Source organism: Giraffa tippelskirchi, chromosome 2 (assembly GCF_054371585.1).
Source record: "Giraffa tippelskirchi isolate mGirTip1 chromosome 2, T2T-mGirTip1v1.2.pri, whole genome shotgun sequence".
NCBI lineage: Eukaryota > Metazoa > Chordata > Mammalia > Artiodactyla > Giraffidae > Giraffa > Giraffa tippelskirchi.
The window spans coordinates 219,711,471-219,728,929 of NC_137276.1; the positions used below are offsets into that span (position 1 = coordinate 219,711,471).

General features: G+C 40.6%; 1 protein-coding gene across 4 annotated transcripts in view; it reads left to right on the plus strand.

Moving 5' to 3' along the window:
* The window catches only part of LOC145532511 (uncharacterized), an 85,090-nt gene that overhangs the window by 1,282 nt on the left and 66,349 nt on the right, over positions 1–17,459 (plus strand). Inside the window, exons 2-3 of one of the 4 annotated variants that reach the window (XM_081557787.1) lie at positions 1,995–2,139; positions 16,759–16,838. The exons of the other annotated variants lie outside the window; for them this stretch is intronic. The gene's annotated coding sequence lies outside the window, so the exon portion shown is untranslated. The remainder of the gene's footprint in view (positions 1–1,994; positions 2,140–16,758; positions 16,839–17,459) is intronic. 4 annotated transcript variants of the gene reach the window in all.

The following is a 17,459-nucleotide window of genomic DNA, read 5'->3' on the forward strand; positions in this document are numbered from 1 at the left end:
AAACTTCAATTCCGTGTTCACTTCCTGGAGTTGTGTGGGAATTTCGGAAACACGTGGAGAGTATGTGACAGACAACGTGATGTGCTATATCTAGGTCTGCCTTTAAGGAAGAATCTACTGCTCTAGCTGCTGGGATGCTGTCAGTATCAGCCTTCAGCTGTCAGCTCCTCAGAGGCTGCTGAGCCACAAAAAGCTGCCCTGCCTGTCGATCGTACCCTTTCCTGGAGTAGCCCACATCCAGTGACTGGTCAGGGAGGGTTTAAAGTCCTGGCTTAATCAGGGAGGGTTTAAAGTCCTGGCCATCTTGGCCCAGCTCAGGACAACTCTGAAGACACATCTTACGTCAGAACTGCCGTGACATTGACTGAAGTTGTCCTAGTCTGTGTCATGACTCAACTTCGGCCGATTCTTGCTTCTTTTCCCTCTTTGCTCCAGTGTTGAAACTTAAGGCACTCCTAGGTAAACATTCTGCACATTAAACTCTTAGAGCCTGCTTCCTGAGAAATGCTATTTGAGATAGAGAAGTTTGGTTGGGGAGAGGGAGGGCTTAGCTGGTCCACATGAAGAAGATGAACTTGCTGTGAACGCTCAAGAGCATAAATCAGTAGAATGTGTTTGGCTCTGGTCTGTTGAAGGTGACCACATTACAGTGAGAAGTTTGGATGATCCCTATGGCTTTGCTAAGCACAATTTATGCCTCCTACATCCTGAGGATGATGGAAGGGAAGCTTTCCACACTGAAGGGATTCCCTCAGGACCTCTCAGGGTTTACTCAGCTGCTGAATATCTTCCCACATCCTCTTGCCTTAAAGCTAAGTAGGCAGTTTATTTGCTTTTGCAATATTTGTGTGACCTTGATCATTCTTAATCCAGTGAATGGGGAAAGAATGCATCATTATAGCCCTCATGTCCTCCTAATGGTGCTGGAAATCTCTGAATTTCTGATTGTGTTCAAGACATTTTCACCCAAGTTCAAGCCTGGTAATAAAGACTTTAGGTGGACATTGGTCTGCTCTCTGAATCTTCTTTTCTTCCTGGAGCTAAAGGTGCAGGCTTTCTAATTAGCATCATTTTAGCTTTGTTGTCCACAGTGGCAGCTAGGAGCTCCATTTTCACCTATAAGTGTCCTGTCACTTAGATAAATTTCACAGCACTCCTTGGCTCCAGGCCTCCCTCCAGAGTCTCCTTAGCAGGACTAATTTGATATATTGGCTCAAAAAATCCCATCAGCCCAGCCTGATTTGGAAGTGAGGGTGAAGATGGTTTATAGGGGCAATGGCAACAGAAATGCCCGTCCCGAGACGGGCAAACCATTTCTTCTCTGCTTCAGTCCAATACTATTTCCCTTAATCTTCTTAATGCCTGAGAAGCTGCTGCTTCCTCTGTCCTTAAAGCTCTTTTTCTCCCCTGAAGGTTAATGCACCAAAGGGAGAGCTGGCCCATTATTTCTGTTTCTTTGGACAGGCACCCTATTTTCTTCACTTCCATTTGGCATTATGTTAAAATGGCTTAGTGTTGAAGCACATGATTCATGGTCACTGGGTTAGGCTAAGTCCCCAGGTTGTCTCATCAAAGGGTCTGTTAAGACAGAATAAGCTGGCAGCTGAGCCTAAGAGCATCTCTTGTCCACTGGGTGGGTCCGATCATGACCCAGTAACATACTCACCCAATCTGTGTTCTTGGTGGACTCTCTGTTGGTGCCTGCCTCAACTTTATTCCCGTATTCCTCACATTTTTTCAGAGTTCGTCTCTTACCTTTCTTCCTGAGTTTCCTCTCTTTCCACCCTTCCTTAACGGCCCTGAAAATGACCTTGTCTGAGTTTCTGGACCTCTGTCTAGTTGGCTGACATCTTCTGTCTCTGCGTCCTGCCCCATCTCAGGGAAGGGAACATTAGGCTAGGGTGAGTACCTCCCTGAATCTTTAGTGACTTCAGTGAAATCTACCCTATTTGACTATTTAATCAATGCCTTCATTCTTATGTTTTTCTGTTCAGGACAGTTCCTGAATTTAATCAAGTTCCTGATTCTGCTGTGCTGTCCAGCTCGTCTATATTTCCTCAGCTGTCTTCTTGGATGAAGATCTGGTGCTCTGCTGCCAACACTTTTGATGGAAAAAAGACCATCAGTTGGATATTCTTTGTCAGTAACCACTCCTTCTAGGTTACTGCTAATCTTTTTTCCAGAGCCATTTTTGGTCACTCTGTAATAAATAGGATTTGGGGGGTAACTTTATGGTGATCATCTATGTAGTACATGGATAAATTTAACTATAGAGCATACTTTTATGGTTTACAGTTTGCCCACTTCCAATTTTAATGAATTGGTTAGTTTCATTCACAAAGAGTATGTGCTATTGAGATTTTTTAATTAGTTAATCATCTTTTTAGTGATCTTTTTTATGTTAGCTATTAATGTGTAGATTCAAATGATATCAGCAGTTTATGAAAGTTCTTAAAAAGTTCCAGAAGGTGTGTTTCAGAAGAAATTGGCACTGTGAGTGGAACATCTCTGATCTCCTTCTAACTGTTTGGTCAGGTCACTGTGAACACGGTCCTGTCTTTTTGGCTATCTGGGCCTTAATTTACCTATGAACAAAATAAGCATTTTGTATGAAGTGGTTCCTAAATTCCTTTTCAGATCTAGCATTCTCTGTCTCTGTGATAATGGGAAAAATGTTAATGTTTCAGATTATTCCTTTCAAATCACATTTGGATATGCCATTTTGAAAAGCATTATAATTCCTTTTGTTCAGAAATATTTTTTCTACACCTTGATTAGAGAACTGCTTAAGGAGAAGTCTCTCAAATGAGACTCAGATAGGAAAAGAAAATTGGGAAGGGCGAACTGAGCCTCGAATAATTGGATGAACCTTTCCCAGACTGTGGCTTCCCAGGTGGTGCTAGTGGTAAAGAACCTGCCTGCCAATGCAGGAGATGTAGTCGCAGGTTCAATATCGGGGCTGGGAAGATCCCCTGGAGGAGGGCATGGCAACCCGCTCCAGTATTCTTACCTGGAAAATCCCATGGACAGAGGAGCCTGGTGGGCTACAGTCCATGAGATCACAGTCAGACACAACTGAAGTGACTTAGCACACACATTCTCAGATTGTGAACAGCTCTCCTTCAGCATGGCCTGAATGCTGGGAAAAGCAAAATTCTAGAACAAAGATTTAAACTATCCGATGAGTAGTTTAAATAGGTAGATTTCCTAGTTCCAAACCTGGGGTGAGTGTAAGAATTCTACTATTGACCTTTTTATCTGCAGGGAACTCATTGCTAAAGAATTTATCTATCTCAAATGACAGCCTTGCCCCTTTGACATTGAATCCTTCCCAGGAATTCTTCCTTAATAATATTATAATAATATTTATAAAGTATGCTAAATATACATATTTATTTATATTCATATTTGTACATTTTAATTTTGCTACCAAATCAAAGAAATATCCAATATCTAGCTCATATATATATTGTATATACATTGGATATCTTTCTGTTTGGTGGCTAAATTTCAATAAGTGCAACATCCTGTTATTTATTCTAACTGAAAATAAAAAGCTTTCCATGAGATAGAGTTGGCTTTTATGGACATTTATTTTTTGTACCACATACTTCTTCCACGGCTGGCTTTCAGTCTGAATCCAGGCGGATGTTTCTCTTTAGAACTTCTGATAACTAAGGACATTACTTTTTGTGTAATCCCTTCCAACCTTATAATCCAGTGGAGAATGCTCACCTGACATACTGAGCAATAACTGATTCCAGTAATAGGCATTGCCACACACCAGTCTCTCTCCTTCCAAAATACTTTTTTATATGTCTGGACGTGTTTCTTTCAGCAACTGCCTACAGCTTTTCATTTTATGCCTGATTTACCTCTGTCTGCTCTTGTGTTCTTTATGGCTGCCACTACACTCCCAGCCCTCTGTCAAGTGTAATCTTACTTTTAATGTCTTGGTCTCTAGCTCAAGAATTCACATTTTCTTACCTCTCTGATTCTTATCATTTAATCATAATTTTAAAATTCGGAAGAAAAACTATGACAAACCTTGACAGCATATTAAAAAGCAGAGATATCACATTGCCAACAAAGGTCCATATAGTCAAAGCTGTGTTTTTTTCCAGTAGTCATGTACAAATGTGAGAGTTGGACCATAAAGAAGGCTGAGCACCAAAGAATTGATTCTTTTGAACTGTGCTGCTGGAGAAGACTCTTGAGAGTGCCTTGGACTGCAAGGAGATCAAACCAGTCAATCCTAAATGAAATCAACCCTGAATATTCATTGGAAGGACTGATGCTAAAGTCCTTCAATACTTTGGCCACGTGATGCAAAGACTCTGATGGTAGGAAAGATCGAAGGCTGGAGGAGAAGAGGGGGACAAAGGATGAGATGGTTGGATGGCATCACCGACTCAATGGACATGAGTTTGAGCAAATTCTGGGAGATGGTGAAGGACAGGGAAGCCTGGCATGCTGCAGTCCATGGGGTCACGAAGAATTGAACATGATTTAGTGACTGAACAACAAAAACAATATTTATAAGTATCAAAATTAATGTACTCTCACCTTAAGTTAGAACAATAGCATATGCAATAATATTTTAGATACATATATATATGTATTTTAGGAAGAGATATTTCTGCCATGGGCTCTGGAAGAATAAGCTTTTCTCCAGTGCCAAAGGACTGACTATCTTAATGAGATAATATTAATATCTTCTTTAAGACACCTGGCTTTGGGTTAGACTCCTGAAATGCTCTGTAAATAGTAATTCTCTTCCACTCTCATCGTGGAATTTCATAAATCACAGTTGGTGAGTTGGGGGAAGATGCTTTTCTCAAGAAGTTTCACGTTCCTGAATCTCTCACATTATATACTCTTAGTGCCTATTCTGTTTATTCACAAGTTTGGCCATGTTGAAGCATGGCTTACTTTGGAATCTTCCAGTTGCATGTGATAGAAACCAAAGTCAAAGTATGTCAAGCCAAAAGGGGTATGGTATACTATTAGGGGGGCTTTCCCATGGCTCAGTGGTAAAGAATCAACCTGCCAAAGCAGGAGACTCGGGTTCTGTCCTTGGGTTGGGAAGATCCCCTGGAGAAGAAAATGGCAACCCACTCCAGTATTCTTGCCTGGGAAATCCCATGGATAGAGGAGCCTGGAGGGCTATAGTCCATGGGGTCTCAAAAGGGTCAGACACAACTTAGTAAATGAACAACAACAAGAGCTATTAAGGATTCTCTTGCAATCGAAGGCCTAGGATTTAGGAATGCCTAAAATTAGGGTTAACAAGGCACTCAGGATTCTCTCACTTTGTGATTTATGCACATATACTTTATTTTTCCCCAGCCTTGCCCCCCACAGATATGCTTCTCATTTTTCCATGACATGAAATAAAGATTTGCATTTCCACCAATCAAGACTTTCCAGAAGGAGACGGATTCGTTCATTTCCAGGGCCAAAACTCCCATGGAAGGAATCAGTATTCATCTATCTTGTGTGAGGTCCTCATTCCTAGGCTTATCCAGAAGGTTGAGGTCTTAGAGAAGATGGAATTAACCAGATTTAGAATGAGGGCTCCCTTCTCCATCACCATCTGCAGCCATGACATAGGCTCTTGTGGATTTGATGGGGGATTTCTGCAGGAAACATTCCACAGAGAGGACGGACAATTAAAAACTGTCCCAGGTGACTAACTAGTTTATACCTTCTGCTTTCTCCCAAGCCTCCAGTATCTCCCTATTTCTCAGTCTCAACTTTGCTTTGCATTTCCCTGAAAAATAAAAAACAATCTAAAAAAGAACTTGATGTGTTCCCTTAGTAAATCTAATACATCTTTTCTTTGCCTTAGTCTCCAGTGACCATGGTTGATCTGTCCTCCCTCATTTTATCTAAAGCCAATTCCTCTATTTCATCATTAGTTTCCATTTTCCCTCTACTTTTCAATGACTTCTCTCTTCCTGTACCATCACTTCTGCTCACACTGTGTCATTTCTGTTAGCTTTCAAAGGAAAAGCTCTTCCATTTAAACAACCCACCCTTATCCTATATGCTCTTGCAGCTATGACTCTCTCTTTCTGTTCTTCTAGGAGAAAACCCTTTAGTGGAGAGGTTTACTTATATTTGTATTTCCATTTATTCTCTTTTTATCCTCTCTGAAACCTCCTCTTATCAGGCTCTCTTCCCCCCTACTTCTCAAAATCTGCTCTTGTCATGGTCACCAATGACTCTAAAATTGTCAACTTCAAAGGTAAACCTCAGCCTTTATTTTATTTTGGCCAACAGTAAAATTTGCCACTGTTCATTATTTATTCCATCTTAAAACACTTTTTTATCATGTAAACAGGGGATAAATTCTATTTATTGAAATATAAGAACCCAGTATATCCTACATAAAGCACTACCAAAATCCACCTACTGTTCCTTGGTTGAAATACAGATGATAAACTTTGAGATGCATTCTAATTCTTCTAATGCACGGACTTGAAGGTTTTGCTTTTCACAGGTTTTCAACTGTGGCTAAATATTTAACAAAGCTGGACATGCAATAAGTTAGTGTCCTTGCAGAGAGGAGTTAACCATTCTCTTCTCTGCTGTTGGTGAATATTCATTTATTTCTGTAACATAAGCCATTACTCATGATCTATAACTTCTCCTGCCGTAAAGAAGCATCATATTCTTAAAGGACTGGTGGTCCTTTGTCCTAATTCACAAAGAATAAAACAATTCTTTCCTAAAATACAAAATGTTCCCGTCTTAACTCTAACGCAGGAGAATGATGGCTTGAAGCCCTATTGTGATAAGTTATATCACTATTACAGTTCCACCAACACAACACATCCTGATTGAAATGTACACCGTATGTCTTTTTGTGATTACATCTCACAGTGATTATATATAAATGCTATTATTCTTTCTAGGCATCTCAAGCATACTGCATAACGTTAAACATTTTATCATTCATCTTCCTCTAAACTTCAAAGCTCAGAGGGGATAGACAATTAAATACTCTCCCAGACAACCAGTTATCCTCTCTTTTCCACATTTCCTCTCTATTCTTTACTCTCTGTTCATGATCTTGCTTCCTGTTTCACTGAAAAAAATCTACTCATCTTGCTGACTTTTCCAACTCAAGTAAAGGCAGCTCTTTTTCTCTCAGATACATAGTCCAAAATATCTACGAGTTAGGATGACTCATGTTTCTCTTTAATAACTTGGATTTAATCTGTCAGCATGGGAACTTCCCTGGTGGTCTAGTGGGACATGGGTTCGATCCCTAGTCGAGGAACTGTGATCCCCATGCTGTGGGGCAACTATGCCCTTGCACTGCAACTACTGAGCTCACAAGTTTTGGAGCCCATGTGCCACAACGAAGACCCAGCACAGCCAGAATTCTTAAAAATAAAAAGAAATCTGTCAGCAGATTCAGTTGACTCTACAGAGTTCAGTACTTGTTGTTTGTTTGTTTTTAACCACGATTGCCACCCTACTCCAAGAAGTGTACAGTCACCTCTTGATTGGTCACCTTCAAGTAGATAATTGATCTCCGAATGCTCACCTTTGTTCCTCTTCATTCATTTATCCTCAGAGCATCCTGAATGTTCATTGTCTGCTTTCCTTTCTAGGGTGTCACTGCCATGAAAAGGGGAACTTTTTCTTTTGTTCACTGTTGTTTCCCAGCACCAAGTACAGTGCCCGATACACAGGAGGCACTCAAAACAATGTCAGCTGAAAGAATTCATTCATCTGGGAGCTCTTGCCAAACCAGGACCATCACTTATCAACTTTTGTATTTCTTGTGCATCATGCACTATCAGACAAAGAGCAGGTGCTCAAATATATCTTTGTTCAGTGAGTCCCTGAGTTACTGGGATGTAATACCAGTAAAGCATAAACTTCTGCCTCTAGCTCTTGTCACAGGGTGTCCATTTGTTCCCATCATTGAAAGGGCACTGTAAAAAGTCAAAGGGGTAAATCTCTCCAGAATTAATAAAAGATCATTTGTTAGGATGAAGATCAGCAGATCACAGTGGGTTTAAAAGAAAAAAAAAAAAGCTGGAGGCAAGGATTCAGTTGAATAAAGAGCACAGAACCAGAGCCACCTGGGAGATTGTTTGCAGGAAGATGAAGATCAGAACTGTCTACATAGGAGATTATAACATCTCTTGCTGCAGGAAAATGCACGTCTATGAGCTTTCTTCAGAAGCTGAAGAACTAATGCCATGGGACTCTAGCATAGTAAGAAATAGGTTTGGTTTTCCTTTTTTCATGTTTACTTTTATTTTCCTGTTTGCTCCTGTCTTACCCCCACTTCTTTCTTTCCTTCTGTCCTTCCTTCATCTATTTTCATTGACCACTGGGTGTGTAACAGGCATAGGAAGATGCGAAGACATAGACAAGACCCTTGTACCAATAGAATTTATGGTACTGGATTGAGGGGGCAGAGATAGAGAATCCAGCTAAGAAGCACAAATAGAACAAGATGACAAAAGCTCTGATGTTGTTACTCAAAGATGTTGGTACAATTGTGGGGAAAGGAAATTTCCCATCCAATTCTGAGATGTGATCTGTATTTTAAAGGATGCATAGGAACCTTCTAGCTCATAAAAAGAATAAAGGAATTCAAGAGAGATGCCAGCCATGTGGATATGCTGAGGACATAGCATGGTATGTGCTGGAAGCCACAGTTGTCCCACGTGTCTAGGGAAGATGTAGCATTTGAGATGGTTAAGGAGATGAGGCTAAAAGTAGGCAGCAGCCAGATTATGAAGTTCATACAGGCTAAACTGAGAAGTCTGAACTTATTCTGGGTGCTCTGGAATGTAATTTTAGGATTATAATCAGGAAAATAAAATAATCAGAGTTTTTTATGATAAAGTAACATAATAGTTTCTGTATTTACTGAGGACTTTTTATGTGCCAAGCATTGTTTCAGAGCTACTTACATAGTATTTCACTTAATTCTCCTCACAAGCCTCTAATAAAAGTATAATTAGGCTCATCCTAGAGTTGAGGAAATGGAAATTTAAAGAACTTTTCCATTGGATTGGAGCAGCCAAGGTAGAGGCTGAAGGAGGTGTGGGATGGTGGTTAGAGGTGAATGGGAGAACTTGGGAGAGGGGACTGACTCCATGTAAATGTTGGAACAATTTTTTTTAAATTAGTTTATTTTCTATTTTCTAACTTTACAATATTGTATTTGTTTTGCCATACATTGACATGAATCCACCATGGGTGTACCTGTTTTCCCCTTCCAGAACCCCCCTTCCATAACCCCCCTTCCATCTCCCTCCCCATCCCATCCCTCCGGGTCATCCCGGTGCACCAGCCCCGAGCACTCTGTATCATGCATTGAACCTGGACTGGCGATTCGTTTCACATTTGATAATTTACATGCTTCCATGCCATTCTCCCATATCATCCCGCCCTCGCCATCTCCCATAGAGTCCATAATACTGTGTCTCTTTTGATGTCTCGCATACAGGGTTATCTTTACTGATTGACTAAATACCATATATATGTGTTAGTATACTGTATTGGTGTTTTTCTTTCTGGCTTACTTCACTCTGTATAATAGGCTCCAGTTTCATCCACCTCATTAGAACTGATTCGAATGTATTCTTTTTAATGTCTGAGTAATATTCCATTGTGTATATGTACCACAGCTTCCTTATCCATTCATCAGCTGATGGGCATCCAGGTTGCTTCCATGTCCTGGCTATTATAAACAGTGCTGCGATGAACATTGGGGTACACGTATCTCTTTCAAGGATGGTTTCCTCAGTGTGTATGGCCAGCGGTGGGATTGCTGGGTCATATGGCAGTTCTATTCCCAGTTTTTTGAGGAATCTCCACACTGTTCTCCATAGTGGCTGTCCTAGTTTGCATTCCCACCAACAGTAATACATTGTAAATTTGGGGGTGTAGCTTTACAACTTCTCTGGTGACTTTACAATATTGTGTTTGCTTCTACTGTGCAACAGTGTGAATAAGCTGTTTGTATACACAGATTCCCCTTCCTCTTGAGCCTCCTTTCCACCCCACCACCATCCCACCCCTGTAGGTCATCACAGAGCACCAGTCTGAGCTCCTTGTGCTATACAGCAGCTTCCCACTACCTACCCACTTTACACATGATAGTGGAACGATTATTCTTGAAGAATTATTCTGAGAGACTTAAGAAATAGACTTTTGACTTCTTTCAAATATGCGTGTGAGGAGAGACGCTATTTGTATAACTCCTTTTAGCTTTTTTCAGACACACAACCTACACGGATACTGCTAACTCTTTTAAGTATAAAATATTTTTTCTCCTTTTTTTCCCTCTTCGCCTCTTTCTCTCTACCTACTGAAGCACAGGAGCTTAGGGAACAGAAGTTCTGATTTTAATTCACCACCGGTAAATGTTTTTCTTTCAGTGAGCCCGTGTGAACAATCCCTGCCACCATGCTGCCAGGGGAAGATTCTGAACTGAATTAGGGTGCCTGCTTAACACAGGGATGTATCCTGAATTCTCAACAATGTCAAACAGATTTTTCTGTTTGCTGAAGTCTTGATCCTTCCCTCAGAAGCAGAGTGAATCCTTGATTCCAGTTTTAGTTCCTTTTGATTGAAAGATTAAACAGGGTCATATTTCAGATGTTTCAATATAAGAAGCAGAAAACAGCTTCTTCCTTTCTTGACTAAAGTAGAATTACAGGCATTTCTAATCACAGAGAGGGACCACGGTGAACGTTCTCTTCGTCTCTGTATTCAAAATCAGTTGGAGTCTATTGATTTCCAAAGTATTTGATTACAGTGGAGTCCATTGATTTCAGAAGCATTTGATTGCAATGGGGGTGGGTAGGGGAGGGAGTGAAGAGGAGTCAAATGGATGTGGAAACTTCCTCAGGTGGAGTTGTTTTTTATACCTCAGAGACTGAGGATGCTGGAGGATGTAGAATTCCAGGTTGGCTCTGCCCTTTGGTACTTTTATGGAGGATTTAACTTTTCCCGAGAGTCAGGAAGGCAGTCTGCACTTCCTTCACTTCTGAGTTTCAGTGACATCACTCTTAGACAGTATCAAATGGCCTGGAACGAATGGAATTTTCTTGTTCCTCCATGGGATTGCCAACCCTCCCTGGAGCCTCTATATGTTTCAGTGAGAAGGACTTAGACCTGCGGGGCACCACAGAATGTCTGAGGACTCAACAAAATCTTCATTGCTGGCTGTTACAGATACTCTCAGTGGTGGTTAGAAAGCTGCGGTTGACTGAAAGCTGGAAATCAGTCCATCAGTGAGTAGTGTTTGGAAGCCTTGGCTCAGCTTGACAAATATGTAGCAAGCTGTGATGAGTGAAGTTGCTTGTTACCTATGAACATTGAGATTTGCCTGCCCTCCTGTTTCCTCAAGAAGCCCAGGGAACTGACATTGCAGTTTACTTACACACTAGCATCATACTCGTTAATTATTAAGAAAAACTGCTAAAATCTTTATCATGTCCTCTATTTATAAATTACGTCCCCACGTTACCTTATTTGCAGCTCATAACAATTTTGAACAGAAGGTAATTACCATTGCTAACTTAGAGATGGGGAAAACACAGCTCAGAATATGTTAGTGATGTAACTAGAGTCACAGAGCCAGTGGAAGGCCAGAAGGGAACTTGATTTCCTGTCTTCCAGGGCATTCCTCTGCTTGTAGTTACTCCTGCTTTGTTGTCATTAATAGGAACCTGTCAGAGGTTTAGCAGCCAGTGAAGTCAGTAGGTTCTTGGAGTTAGAATAAGGAGATCCAAGGCAAAGAGAGCTTGAAGGTTGCTGGAGAGTGGGTATCGTAGCATTGGTCAGACTTGATCAAATGCAATAAAAGGAACACTAAGTAGCTTTGCCATCTCAGGGCATCTTCTGCCTCAAGGAATTAAAATCCCATCAGTTCCAGCCAGACTTGGATGAAATTCATTTTTAGATCTCCTGGTGTATGATATGAAGGTTATAGTGAATTCTATTTTTAGGTAAGGTATGGAAGCCTGCTGCTGCTGCTAAGTCGCTTCAGTCGTGTCCAACTCTGTGCAACCCCATAGACGGCAGCCCACCAGGCTCCTCTGTCCCTGGGATTCTCCAGGCAAGAATACTGGAGTGGGTTGCCATTGGATGGAAGCCTAGATATTTATTTTTACAGATTTTACACAAAAGTCTGTAAAGGAAGAAAAAAAAAAGAATAATTGAAACAATAGTCATACATTTTGGATAGTTTTTTTTCCTAGAGAATTCAAGCCTATACTTTTTTCACAGGTCAATTTTTTAAAGGAAACACAAAATTTTTTTTAAAAAAGAAGCAATCTTTTAAAATATGGTCATTAAAATAATGCATTGCTTAAGCAGATAATGATGCCTCTACACAATGAGTCACTACAGAGTTTTTAAATTTAATGGTGCTGAAAATACCTAAGAAAACAAACATATACATATCATTGTGTTTAAAGAGCAGTATATACAGCAGTATGGAGAGAGAGAGAGAGAGAGAGAGTTGTAGGGAGAGAGAAAGAGGAGAGATAATGAAGGACTGGTAGGATAGATACAGAACTTTAGCAGTTACTGTATCCTATTCAGGGATGTGCTAATTGGGTTATCTGGGAAGCAGACACTGCGACAAAGTTACGAGTGCAAAAGGACTGTTAGGATTTCAACAAATGGTGTAAGGAATACTGCATATCCACATGCAAAAGAATGAAGTTAGACCCCTGTCCCATACCATATACTAAAAGGTTAAATTCAAAATGATCCAAGACCTGAATATAAGACTTAGAACTATGAAACTCTTAGAAGAAAAGAGAGGAAAAGCTTGATAACGTCAGATTTGACAATGATATCCTGGATATGACACCAAAAGCACAGCCAACAAAAACGAAAATAGATAAATTGGACTGTATCAAAATTAAAAACGTGTGCATCAAACGACACAGTCAACAGAGCAAAAAGATAACCTATGAAATGGGAGAAAATATTTGCCAACTCTATATCTGAAAAAGGGTTTATGTCTAGAATATATAAACAACTACAACTCAACCACAAAACCCCCCAAATAATCCAACTAAAAAAGAAATGGACAAAGGACTTGAATGGACACTTCTCCGAAGAAGATGTACAAATGGTCAATAAGCATGTGAAAAGATGCTCAACGTCACTCATCATTAAGGAAGTGCAAATCAAAATCACAACACGATACTACCTCGAATCCATTAGGATGGCTACTATCAAAAAATAAAATTAAATCATAACAGGTGTTGATGAGGATGTGGAGAATTTGCTGAGGGGAATGCAAAACAATATGGTGTTTCCTCAGAAACCTAAAAATATTTTTACCACATGATCTAGCTATTCCATTTCTGGGTATATGTCCAAAAGAATTGAAAACAATGTCTCAAAGATACATTTACATACCCATGTCCATAGCAGTGTTATTTATTTATTTTTAAAATTATAATATTTTAAAAATATTTATTTAGTTGTGGCTCACGGGATCTTCAGTTGCAGCATATGAAATCTAGTTCCCTGATCAGGTATCAAACCCATGCCCCCTGTATTGGAAGGTGGAGGGTTAACCATTTCCTTAACTTTGATTGCCATAAATTTGGCTACCATGGCCTTACTTGGTTCCTGTTTGGGAGCTGCCCTGAGATAAGCAGGACTTCCTTTGGGAACCTGAGGTGGATGCCAAAGGAGATAACATTTGGAGATGGTCAGCCAGGCACATTCCTGGAGACTGGGCAATGACTCCTTCTTTGAACAGGCATCTGAGTGACACATCTCCATGACTGCCTCGTGGGACTCGTTTGCATTTATATGTATTCCACATTTCTAAGAATAAATAAAAGTGACTGGGATTCCCTGGTGGCTCAGTGATAAAGAATCTGCCTGCCAATGCAAGAGACATGGGCTCAAGCCCTGATCCAGAAAGATCCCACATACCACGGAGCGACTAAGCCCAGGCACCACAACTATTGAGCTGAAACCGCTGAGCCCACATGTTGCAACTCCTGAAACTCAAGTGCCCTAGAGACCGTGCTCTTAACAAGAGAAGCTTTTGCAATGCGAAGCCCGGGCACTGCAACTAGAGAGTGGCTTCTGCTCACTGCAAATAGAAAAGAGCCCACGCAGAAATGAAGACCCAGTGCAGCTAAAAATAAATAAAATTATTTTAAAAAGTGACTTCTTAATCAGAAAAGAAATATAAGTTGTTATGAGGGCTTCCCTCATGGCTCAGATGGTAAAGAATCTGCTTGCGATTCAGGGGACCTGGGTTTGATCCCTGAGTCAGGAAGATCCCTTGGAGAAGGGAATGGCAACTAATTTTACCTGTTGAGCAATTAGGTCCATATTAAATATCCATTTCAGATTATCACATTCAGATCTCTACCAAGTAAACACATCCCATCATAATAAATCGAGGAGTTATGGATCCTCCTGTTAATTGAAAGAAAATAATTGTTCTGCCACATCAGTTTATATTTGTAATTTTGATATTGGTATATAAAATGGGCATCAACTTTAGATACTGCCTACTTTAATTGTGTCCTACATTTCTACTGGAGTATAAAAGACATTCCAGTGGGTCAATGGAAAGATATCAACCACCACAATGGAAAAACTTTACAAAGCATCGTTTTATTTCTCTGGAAACAATGCGGTCCTCCTGGCAGGCTTAAGGCAGCGGTAGAGACTTTCAAAGCAGGCCTAGGTACCTGCAGGAAGACTGTCAAGTATCATCATCCAATAATGTTGGTAAAAAAGTGTTCAGATCCTCACATGAAAGGAAGCTTCTAAGAACAATATTCAAGTGAAAGCCTCAGAGTGACAGTCCTTTTAACTTTAAATTATTTATGGGTTATCTACCTGAATTTGGGGTAGGTTGGTGTCAGGAGGGCTTCATTCACAAAAGAATAAAATTTTCTAATTTCAGTGAGGGGAAGATGAACTAAGGGAGCAAGAAAATTATAGAGCAAATTATAGATCCAAAGGCTGAGAGAAATGCAGGGCTTTGGGCTTTTCCACATGCCAGGAATAAGGGCACTGACGTGCTGAGAATTCATCCATGCAAAATTGCTTGAGTTAAAATTACTTTCGCCTACAAACTCACAAAATGGAGGATCAGTATACTGCCAGCAGATAGAAAACACTGACTAATCACATATATCAGACTAAAGCTGTTTCTGCTATACATTTCTGAGACCTGGCTTTCTGTCTAATTAAGCAACTGAAATGATTTATAGACTTTATAACATTTATAACATTCACTTTCAATGAGCGATGTGAAGGCAATTCTGTCTTGCTAGACTTTACCTGTTTGAATAGGAATCTTAAGTCACCAGTGGTGAAACTCAATTAAATCTCTAGTTAGAGATTCACTTGGGTTTGGATAAAGCTAAACAGATTGCATTACTAAAACTGGGCAAGATTTTCAAGTTCTGTTAAACTCCTGGCAGTTTAGGAGGGCTATTCTGTTTGTTCTGGTTTTGTTTTTTGTTTTGAATGCATTAAAAAAAAGCCAATACAATATTGTAAAGTAAAAAAATAGATAAGTAAATAAACTAAAAAAAAAACACGTTCCATTGCATACTGGCCCTATGCAGCTAAGCACTGTTCCAAGTGCTCATGATATAAACAATGAATAAAACCAAAGAAAAATTCCTGTCCTCAGGGAGTTTCAGTTCTAGTGGGGGGAGTGGCTAGGAGCTAATTCACTTCAGTCATGTCTGACTCTTTGCAACCCCAGGGAGTGTAGCCCACCAGGGTCCTCTGTCCATGGGATTTCCCAGGCAAGAATACTGGAGCCGGTTGCCATTTCCTCCTCCAAGGGATCTTCTGATCCAGCGATGGAACCTTCATCTGCTGTGGTTCCTGCATTGCAGGCAGATTCTTTACTGCTTGAGCCACCAGGGAAGCCTGGGGAGAGGGAGAGATGAAAGCAATAAGTAAACAAGTTGACATGTTAGAGGATGATAAATGCCATGGAAAAGAGCAAAGTAGGGAAGATGTACAGGGAAACGAGGGTGAGGAGAAGTGCAATTTTGAATCAGAAGAACAGGGTGGGTCTTGCTAAGAGGGTGGCACTTAAGTGAAGTCTTGAAAGAGGCTTGGGAATGAGTGATGTGTGTATCTTTTCTTTCCCCAAGAATCAGATGAGTTGATTTTTTTTTTTATAATGAAATGTCAAAAAGCCTATCCTTTTTAATTGTGGTGTTTTAAAAACAATTTTTTAAAAGCCTCTATTTTTTTAAAAATTAGTTTATTTATCTATTTTTTAACTTTACACTGTTGTAATTGTTTTGCCATACATTGACAGGAATCCACCATGGGTGTACATGTTTTCCCCTTCCAGAACCCCCCTCCCACCTCCCTCCTCATCACATCCCTCTGAGTCATCCCAGTGCACCAGCCCCGAGATTTTAATTTTTAATTTTATATTGGAGGATAGCCAAATAATGATGAAGTAAGCCAGAGAATGAGGAATATCCTATGATGTGTGTATCTTGGAAAAGAGTTCTACAGGCAGAGGAATCAGCAAGGGCAAAGGCCCTGCCTCAGTCAGAGCAGCAGAAGGATGATACAGTCAAATCTGATGTTTTGGAGAGAGTTACAAAAAGTGATTATTCTTAAAAATGTGGGCCCTTTAGTTTCCTTACATGTCTTGGCTACTGTACATAATGCTACTAGAAACACTGGGGTGCATGTATCTTTTCCAATTATTGCTTTTGTCTTTTCTGGATATATGTCCAGGACTAGGATAGCTGGGGAGAAGGCGATGGCACCCCACTCCAGTCTTCTTGCCTGGAAAATCCCATGGACGGAGGAGCCTGGTAGGCTGCAGTCCATGGGGTCTCTAAGAGTCGGACACGAATGAGCAACTTCACTTTCACTTTTCACTTTCATGCATTGGGGATGGAAATGGCAACCCACTCCAGTGTTCTTGCCTGGAGAATCCCAGGGATGGGGGAGCCCGGTGGGCTGCCGTCTATGGGGTCGCACAGAGTCGGACACGACTGAGGTGACTTAGCAGCAGCAGCAGCAGGATAGCTGGACCATATGGAAACTCTATTTTTAGTTTTTAAAGGACCCTCCATACTATCTTGTAATGAACTATAAGGGGAAAGAATTGGAAGAAAGAAATGTTCATATTTATTTATAAAGGGCTTCCCTGGTGGCTCAGATGGTAAAGGATCTGCCTGCAACGTGGGAGACCCAGGTTCAATCCCTAGGTTGGGAAAGATTCCCTGGAGAAGGAAATTCTCCAGTATTATTGCCTGAAGAGTTCCATGGACAGGAGGAGCCTGGTGGGCTACAGTCCCCGGGGTCGCAAAGAGTCGGACATGACTTAGTGACTAACAATAACACATATTTATATTTACATATATGTTGTGGGCTTCCCTGGTGGCTCAGACTTTAAAAAAAATCCACCTGCGATGCAGGACACCCGGGTT